Raw genomic sequence first — 9,899 nt, 5'->3', positions numbered from 1 at the left:
CAGAAATTTGATGCAAAAAATCTGTTTTTTTTTAAATTAATATACTATTTCACCGAAATTTCGGCCGAAATGTTGAATAAAATATTGGTTTCGTTTTTTGTACCAAATTTCGACCGAAATTTCAATTTCGGAATTTCATGGGTCCAAAACGGGTACCGAAACCTAAATTTTAAACCTTGTTCATGACTACCCTTTTACTACCAGCGGGTGGCTAAAAGTATCATTTCCCCTAAAATAAATTTCGTGAGGGAATAATCTTCACGTGTTCGTGAGGGGTTTTTTCATAGTGGAAAATAAAAGTACTTTTTATTTAAAAATAAATTAGTGACCGATGTTATCTTTCTCCGCTGGGACGGATTTTTTTTTGGGAGATGATATTTTCACTCCCTTGAATTACATGCACACTCCCCTTATAACGTGATTTGACGTCAGAAAGTGTTAAAGTGGAGCGTGCGTGTGATGCAGGGGGAGTGAAAATATCATCTCCCTTTTTTTGTCGCTAAATGCATATATAGCTCTATACAAGGATTTAAATTTCGGTTTCAGTACCGGTTTCGGACCCCTTGAAAAATGAAATTTCGACCGAAATCGGGCGAAAGAAGAAAAAGAGTATTTTATTCAATATAAAATTTCGGCCAAAATTACCGAAATTTCGAGTCAGTAAAATATTAAAATAATTAAAAAAAAAACAGGTTTTTTGGGTGAAATTTCGGTGAAAAATGAAATTTCGACCAAAATTCCGAAATTTAAAACCATGGCTCTAGAGTGCCAATTTTGGATCGGATTTTGTCCATCACCAATGATTGCATTTCTTATAGTGAAATTTGGCATTCAATGGATGCTAGTCAACTTATCAAATGGTCAGGATCACATCTAACTCATCTTTAAAAGCCCAACCATGTTTTTATAAGAGAAATGATTTTTGCGCTCAAGTGTTCTGATAAACACGCGCTCCACTTGTTTGTTGTGTAGTATTAAAGGGTTTAAGAGCTTTTTGAGAACCGTAATATCCTCTGACATCCCTTTAAATACTACACGACAAACAAGTGGAGCACGTGTTTATCAAAACACTTGAGGGCAGAAATCATTTCCCTTTTATAATTGCACTAACTCATCCTTTTGAAAAATAAGGGACTATAAGAGCTTACACCATATATAATCTCCTTCTATAGATGGTTGAAAATAAGGGACTATAAGGACTTACACCATATAAAAACTAGGGGTGCAACTTGGGTCGGGTTGAACCCGATTTTTGGGCGGGTTGGGTTGACAAGATTCGGGTTGGGTTCGGGTCCAGGTTGGGATTTGGCAACCCAACCCAAATTCAGGTTGGGTTGAGTTGGGCATCAGGCAACCCGACCCGACCCGTAACCCGGTAACGATTAACACACTTTTGACTTTTTAAGTTTTTGACGTTTTGTTTTTTTGTAGTTTCTAATTCTATCTTGAAAATATAATTTTATATTATTTACTTTATATACTTATCAAAAAGAAAAGGTAAAGGCAAACCCTAACGTTTTGTTTTTTCTAGTTTCTATTCTCTTTGAGAGAAGCCACAGCAGCAGTAGCCTCCATTCTTCTTAGTAGCCTCCATTCTTCTTCCGTTCTTCAGCCACAACAGAAACTCTAACCTACAAGGTTCTCTCTTAGAATCCGGTGATTGAAACCCATATATGCGTATCTGGGTCTCTCTCTCACTGTAAAAAATTTCGTTTCCACTTTCCGTCTTGTTTACCTATCGTCGTTTCCTTCTTTTCGAATACCAGTAAAAAATTTCTTACCTGATGCAGGAGCTACTACCGCTCTATCTTTCTATTTTGACCCCAATTATTTTGTGACACATGAGAAGCTTCACGCTGTGGAAACATGACCTGAAACTCCTTGAATCTGGTCCAAGCCCAAACAAGGGTCTCAATTTTTTGCCTTTTGAATTGTCTCTTTAACTCTATTTTTTAAATGGTTTTAAACTTTTTTTTTCTTCAAGGGGTCTTTTTTATCTCTGTTTAGGGAAAAACCAAATTTTCTTATCCAACCCAACTTGGGAATTCGGGTCGGGTCGGGTTCGGGTTAGGGAAAAACCAATTTGGGTTGGGTTGGGTTAGCCATGCTGGGTTGAGAGTCGGGTTGGGTTGGGTTAGGGTTGGAGATCTAGAATTTCGGGTTGGGTCGGGTTGGCCTCAACCCGACCCAACCCGACCCGAGTTGCACCCCTAGTAAAAACTCTTAATATAGCATGGGGTCAGTGATCATAAATGCTAGAGTGCTACCCCGCGAGGATATGTATGTCTTAGCATTTCTTTAAAGGGACTTTCTATATGGAAGCGTAGATTGTAAATTTTATATATAAGCAATTCAAATTGGAATTCATTTCAATTCACAGCTAAATCTTTTTAGTCATTATCATATAAATAATCTATAGAGTCAATTCTCCCATTATCCAATTTAACTTATACAAATATAATTGATTATTATTTTTTTGAATATCCAATGTAAACTTATCTATTAAAAAATTGTAGTATACACTTGGTATAAGTCACATGGTAATTTTCTATCTTTATAAATGCATGTATTGGAAATTCTTAGTATTCACTTTACATATAGATAAATTGTGAAACAAAGTATATAATTCTTTTAGGCCATGTTTGGCAACCATGAATTTTTTTTTTTTCTTCATAGATTATTGGCTTGCCAAACGTTGCGAGAGGGCTAGGGAGACTGGAAGAGGGAGAAAATTGAGAGGGCACATGACTGAGGGGATGAGGCGAAGTGGCAGAAAAATAAAACTCTTTTTTGAAAAGAGTTTTTCTTTTCTCTATTTTCAATCATTCATTGTCCTCTCCTCATTCATGCCCTCTTAGTTCTCTTCATCTTCCACCCTCCTTGCCACTATTCCACCAATTGATAAACCAATATTCCATGGCAACAACTTGCATGGTTGCCAAACATGACCTTAATGTTTTTTCACCAATAAAACTTGCTGAAATTAAGAAACTCCTAAACATGAGGTAAAATGGTGGCCCACCTGATGGATGGGTTTGCGTGAAGATGGTGAGATCCACCCTATCAAAAAATGGTGTACAGTGGTGGGCTCCACCCCATGATATGCATGAGTGTAAAATGATGGCCTCACACTCTCAAAACATGTCTTGTAAAAATAATGGCCCTACCAATGCTATGCTTAAGGTGTAAAAAAAAACCCATGTATAAAAAATTCAAGTAAAAAGTTTTCATTGGAAAAGTTTTCTAAGGCCGTGTTTGGGAACCATGAATTTTTTTTCATGATAAATTTAGTTTCTCAAAGGGAAATGATATTTACGCCCCTTTTATCACCAGGGGCACCCATTTGCCAGTGTACTGTGCAATCAAAGCCTCTGGATTTTTCTGACATAAAGTACATGAGCCCCCTTTTTGCCATTGATACACTGACGCTGGGTGTCCCTGTGATGAAAAGGGGTGTAAATATCACTTCCCTTTCTCAAATAGTGAGAGAAGGATAGGGTGGGTGGGAGAAGGAGAGATTTAAGAGGGCACGCATGAGTAGAGGGTTAGAAATGCTTGAAATCAAGGGCGAAAAAACTCTACTCAAAATATGACTTGATTTTCCTTGAATTTTAGGTGTTTCTCTAATGCAGAGGGGCAAGGGGCTCTTTCGGAGGAAAAATTCTATTTTTTTTTATATAGAACTTAATTAGGATAAATCGTAAATTGTAGGATTCAATCGAAAAATCATAAGATTCATATAAATTAAAATTTAATCATGGGACTCAAATCGTAATCCATATCTTGAATCGTAAATCGTAAGATTTTCAAAACATCATATTGTCTTCTTTTGTTACCCTGGATCACTTATCCTAGGATTCGGGAATCTGGACTTCTGATCTCATGACTTTCATGGTGCTAGCCTGGCCTTATCATGGACTTTAGGAAGGCCCACCTATTCCAGATCCCGATGACTCCACTACCGCATTGTTGGTGCCTTGGAATATCTCAGTCTCAGCTGTCTTGATATCAATTGTGCTGTTAATCAGGTGTGTACGTCATTGTCCCTGGTGTAATTGGATGAACGGATGAATTTGTAACCATTAGATTCAAACGGTGAGAAGAGACTGTTCATGAAGGGTCATGGTGAAAAGACGTGATGGCCGAAAGGCCATGTTGGGGCTGTTCAATTAAAAAAAAGCCCATTCCCTCTTCTTGTGTTCATTCAAGTGATTCAACCGACTTATGCCACTGTCACACCATATTGGTAGCAGAACCAAGCTCTTCCTCGCAATTTTCTATTTTCTGTTCTTGCATTTCATCTCACTAATACCTATCACCCAGTATGGACCATGAATACGCTTGCATCTTGTAGTACTGAAAAGAGAACACTTGGAATTGTCCTCACACTCAATTAAGGGTCAGTCTCTAATAGGTGCATTTTCAATGTTTGATTGGGCTGATTGCATAAACTTACCTTGGTGCGGGGAAGGGGGGTTGCATAGGGTGAGGGCCACCACTCTTTCACACTCGAGGGGCTTGTCTCAGGTAAAAAAACGGGGGTGAATATATCATTTCCCCATTATATTTGGATGTAATGGGCCCACTATCTTACAAATGTTTTGATGAGTGGGGCCCACTATTTACCACCCGTACCATGGCATGGGTATTTTGGTCTTTTACAAGGTAAAATTTTCTCTTCTCAAGTGTAAGGACATTTTAGTCTTTTTCAATGGTAATAAATAAATAAAAATCCACCACGGTGTGTTCTAAGGGCCAGACTTGATTGGGTGTGGTCCAGACCATAGGATTGCAGTGTAGCAGTCGAAAGCCGATCAACTGTGATGTAGACTAGACCTGGCAAGAAGTGACCGCCTGCGGGTTGAACTAGCCCGCCTTTATTTTCCTTGGTCCAGGTCACTCATTTGTGACCCGTTTGAAAACTACCCGCGGGTGCCCGTAGGAGAGTGAAACAACATTTGTGACCCGTTTAAATTGTTGATTTTTGTAGTTCTTTATCTTATGCCAGTGAATGGAAGTGATGTCTGTTTAGCATGGGACTAAGTCCATGTGGGTCGCCTCATAATATTATTGGTGCAAATAGGGAAATTATAAAATAAAAACTGCAATAGTATGATCTTATCCAACAAATATCCTACTTGATCAGTGGTCCTGGTTGTACATACGTGTCCCCGTGTGAAACCTTTCTACACAGCTGCCCATTAAAAGTTCAACATTTTGTGTAATAGTTGCCGCATTATATTACAAATTTACAATTAAGTCGCACCCTTTTGAAGTGTTTGACAGGGTTCACCGTGACTATCATTAGATTAATGTTATTGCCATTGAGTTGGGAGGCCATGAGAATGAACGAAAGGAAGAGAATTCTATTACTCGGATAAAAATCTTCATGGTTTGGTATTTTTTCCTTGAGATTTCAAAGACCAGACCAAATTGCAACTCTTACGTTGCTTTCAGAAAATATGAGTCAAGAAGAGAAAAGCATGGGTCTGGCTTACGTTAATATTCACGTTTGGGAAATGATAAATTCTCAGTTGAGAAAAGTACGGAATGAGGGCTGATGTTTGGAGTAATTACGGATTGTGGGCACCTTTTAAAACAAGAACAAAAAAGGGGCTAATCTTTAAAATCAGGTTGGAAAAAGACCCTGATGCCCTTGTGACATCGACAAAAACGTCATTCAACTTCCTTTTTCATTACTACCCATTAAATTGGCGAGCTTCACGAGGCTTTTTTTGGTTCGTTTGAATGCGTATTTGAATCGAAAGAACATTGGGTTCGTTTCTATCTTGGCTGTCGGAAATAACTAGAGACAGGTGGATGCTTGACACGTGTTGAAACTTTTTTTGAAACGCTGACAACCCAAAGTCAATCATTATCTTTTCTCACTTCTCTTTTGGCTTAAAACGGTAATGTTATTGAATACGTCTCTTTTGGCTTTGGGTTCGTTTCTATCTTTTCACTTTTCTTTTGGTCCTCACTTCTGTTTTGGTTTATAACAGTAACGTTATTGAATACGCCTCTTTTGGCATAGAACGACTACTTTATTGAATATTTTTTTATTTCTTACATCTCTTTTGGCTGAGAACGCCGCCGGAATATTAAGGAGTACGCTGACGGAATTAGGGTGTAAGTGAAAATAGAGTATACGCCGGCGAAAATAAATGGGTACGCTTGGGAAAGCGTAAATAATAGGGTAAGCCAACGAAAGTAATGAGGACCAAAAGAGAAGGGAAAAAAATTATAAGCCAAAAGAGAAATAACGGGTACGCCAGCGTAAATAATGGGGACGCCGGCGGAAATAATGAAGACCAACAGAGAAGAGAAAAGATTCTAAGCCAAAAGAGAAATAATGGGTACGCTGGCGGAAAGCGTAAATAATGAGGTAAGCCGGCATAAATAATGAGGACCAAAAGAGAAGGGAAAAGATTCTAAGCCAGAAGAGAAATAATGGGGATGCCGGCGTAAATAATGGGGTACGCCGATGGAAATAGGGTGTACGCCGACGAAATTCATGGGCACGCCGGCGTAAATAATGGAGACCAACAGAGAAGGAAAAATATTCTAAGCCAAAAGAGAAATAATGGGTATGCCGGTGGAAATAATGAGGTACGCCGGCGGAAAGGCTAAATAATGGGGTAAGCCGGCGTAAATAATGAGGAGCAAAAGAGAAGAGAAAAGATTCTAAGCAAAAAGAGAAATAATGGGTACGCCGGCTTAAATAATTGGGTACGCCGGCGTAAACAATGGAGACCAACAGAGAAGGGAAAATATTCTAAGCCAAAAGAGATGTATTCAATAATGTTACTGTTCTAAGCCAAAAGAGAAGTGAGAAAAGATAATGCTGCTCACTAAAGTATTCATTAACGTTAGCGTTCCAAAAAGTTTAAGTTTTCCAACACGTGTCAAGCATCCATTCATCTCTAGTTATTTTCGACGGCCAAGATAGAAATGAACCAAGGTTCTTTCGGTTCAAACACCAATTCAAACGAACCAAAAGAATCCTCATGAAGCGTGCCAATTTAATAGCAGTAATGAAAAACGAGGACTATGTCGACAGACGACTCCATATACTCATCTAACGTGGGCCGGAAGCCTAAAAGCATCGTAACTGTTGGATCATCAAACGACTATAAATAAATGTCCCTCCAACTAAAACAGATGAAATTTTCCTTCTAATTACGAAAATACCATTTTATGGGTTGCGAATTGCGATAGAACACCCCCTCAAATTTGTTTGTCAATGATAAGTCCATATTCGAGAACGGCTAAAAAACAAAGTGGAGAATTATTTTTAAAATATCAAATGGGAGATTTTTTTTCGCCCCCTTATAGGATTATGCACCCCTTTTAACGTGAATTGTGGGCAGAGTTTAACGCTTTATGACGTCAAATCACATTAATAGTGGGGCGCATAATCCTACAAGGGGGAAATCATCTCTCATATCGAATTCGTATATAGGGTACGATAAATCATGTGATGAAATGGCGTACAAACTCTCACTCACGATCTATCGCCGGAATAGAATATCGGACGTGTCGGTTGCAGACCCCTGACCATTTTTGAGAGAGAGAGAGAAGTGGGGCATTAATTTCTGTTAACACGGGGGACAATTTCTATACAAATTTGTACAAAAACTGCTTATTTCAGGCTATTGCAGGGACAATTTCTATAGACGTACAATGACTTGGAAAAAAAATGTTATTTTCAAGGGAGCACAATTGCTCCCTTCACCCCCCTGGCTTTGTCTCTATATGTAAATAAACTTTGGATAAAATCCATTTTCAGGGGGGCAGCTGCCCCCCTCGCCAAGTTGGAACTCAGGTTGGGTCGGAAAAATGGGTTCCTCAGGTTGGGTCGGGTTACCCGGCCAATCCGACCCGATTTACACCCCTATGAGAAACAAGGCATCCCAACAGGCAGTTAAATAAAAAAAGAGGTGGGCTTTAGTTTAATTAATGACAGTCCTAGTTAAAAGAAATATGCACTTAAGATTAATTAATCCCACCTTCACTTGATAAAAAAATTTGGAAAGAAAACCACCCAGGCATGAAATTTCCCAAATGATGGAAAACTGCATGCTTATTATGTGATTTATGCCCACCAAATCTATTTTGAAAATAATTATGTTCACCAAAAGATATTGGATCAGGCCAACAAACACTGTCCCACATGCACAGGTTTGTGTAATCAAGACCATTGATAATGCGAAGCGTAAATCCCATCATTATGATGTGTGGTATGTGGGGCCCGAAAAGTGGCTCTTGTATTTCTAATCACCTGCTACGTTTCTAGCTTTTTCTTGCTAAAATGGCTAAATATGTTTGGCAAGGAAAAAAGAAATTATTCCATAGAATATTGGTGGGTCCCACTACTATATCTATAAGCAAGGCTGGGAAGTAGAGGAAGATAAGTGGGTGGGGTGGAGTAGAGATGGCATAGCAAATTCCTAAAAACTAGTGAAAAATAAACTACGCTTGGTTTTTTGTTTTGTGTTGGCATGGGAAGAAGCTGATCGTGAGTTGGATAGAAGTTCTAATTGGAGTGTAATGCAGATGAAGCAATTCAGTGTTTGGATGGTACATAACTGCTCGGACTGTGTTTCATCTTCCAACTCCGGATATAAACCATCAAGTCTTCTTTTTTTCTTTTTTGCTCTTCTAAATGTAGTGATCTTTTGAGATTTAGTTTTGCTGCTCAGCCTTCCTTTCCATAAAATGGTTGTAAAAACAAATTTTATGCCCATTCTTACACTTAAAAGAAATGAGTATAAAATTTGTTATTTATCTTGATATGATTAAGTTATTTATCTCGAGTGAGTACTTGGTTGGTTGGCTGCTGGTAGATTTGTTTTTGAGTGTTTATTTGGAAGATATAGGAGATAATGGTTAGTTTTGCACGAGTGAGCAGCCATCTCAAATGAATTAAATCAATAAGATAAAATCTTCTAAAAAGTGAGCCTATGTGGTTGTTCTCTCATGAGCTAGCAAATTCTTTATTTAATATAAGAAAAAAAAAAAAAAACTTCAAATGTGAAAGGCAAATTAAGTTACCTCTATTGGAGTTTTATAAGGTTAAATACCATTTAAACGTAGTCGCAGGTAGTTTAGTTGTTGGGTTAAAACCAAGCAACCACTCGTATGATAACATGTGGCAGTGGACCCACGAAAGCCCAAATTTCCCAAGCATTATGTGTGTATATATTTCGCGGATGACCTGTTGGATCCATGAAATTCCTTCTGGGGTGGGCGCTAGCAAATCCCCCCCTATCCTTAAAAGCATGCTTCTAGTTCCAAGTATTCTAACATATTTAGGCAGTTTTGCCCACCCCTTTTGTTTGTCTTTTAGGCTCTGTTTCTTTTCGATGTAAAAATGGACGTAAAATTTGTTTTATGGGCCGTTTGGATACGCGGATTTTAGAATCTAGGTTTTAGTTTGAAAACAGTGTAAAAGAGGGTTCATGATCAAGCTGTTGTCTGCTGTCCTAACAGCGTTTCTTGGATTTTAAGAAAGAAATCCAGTTTTAGAAATCTCTCCCGCATCCTGAGATTTCTAAAACTTGGAAACATGGGACGTCGAGAAATCAGAAAACGAAGGCCCCTTACTGAATCTGGCTTTATTTTTATTGGGCTATTTGTAAACTAACTGATAAAAAAGTAAGGTACGTAGATTTGCAATTGTTACTATTTTTCCTAACATCATTTAGAAAAAACCTAATGGGGTCACCAGTGGCAGATGCTAGGCATCACTTTGGCAGCTTTCATTTTGATAGTAATTGAGGCTTCTATTGGTGCACTTGTGAACTGAAATTGGACACTTAATTGGTATGCGTCAGAGTGCTTGCACACCCACATAAGCATGCATTTTCTACAAATAACAAATGATTAGTAATTCTAGA

This window comes from Tasmannia lanceolata, unplaced genomic scaffold, assembly GCF_043159265.1.
Source record: "Tasmannia lanceolata isolate RefF3 unplaced genomic scaffold, GAP_Taslan_0.1 ptg000016l, whole genome shotgun sequence".
NCBI lineage: Eukaryota > Viridiplantae > Streptophyta > Magnoliopsida > Canellales > Winteraceae > Tasmannia > Tasmannia lanceolata.
Note: the sequence above shows the minus strand (reverse complement) of the source record.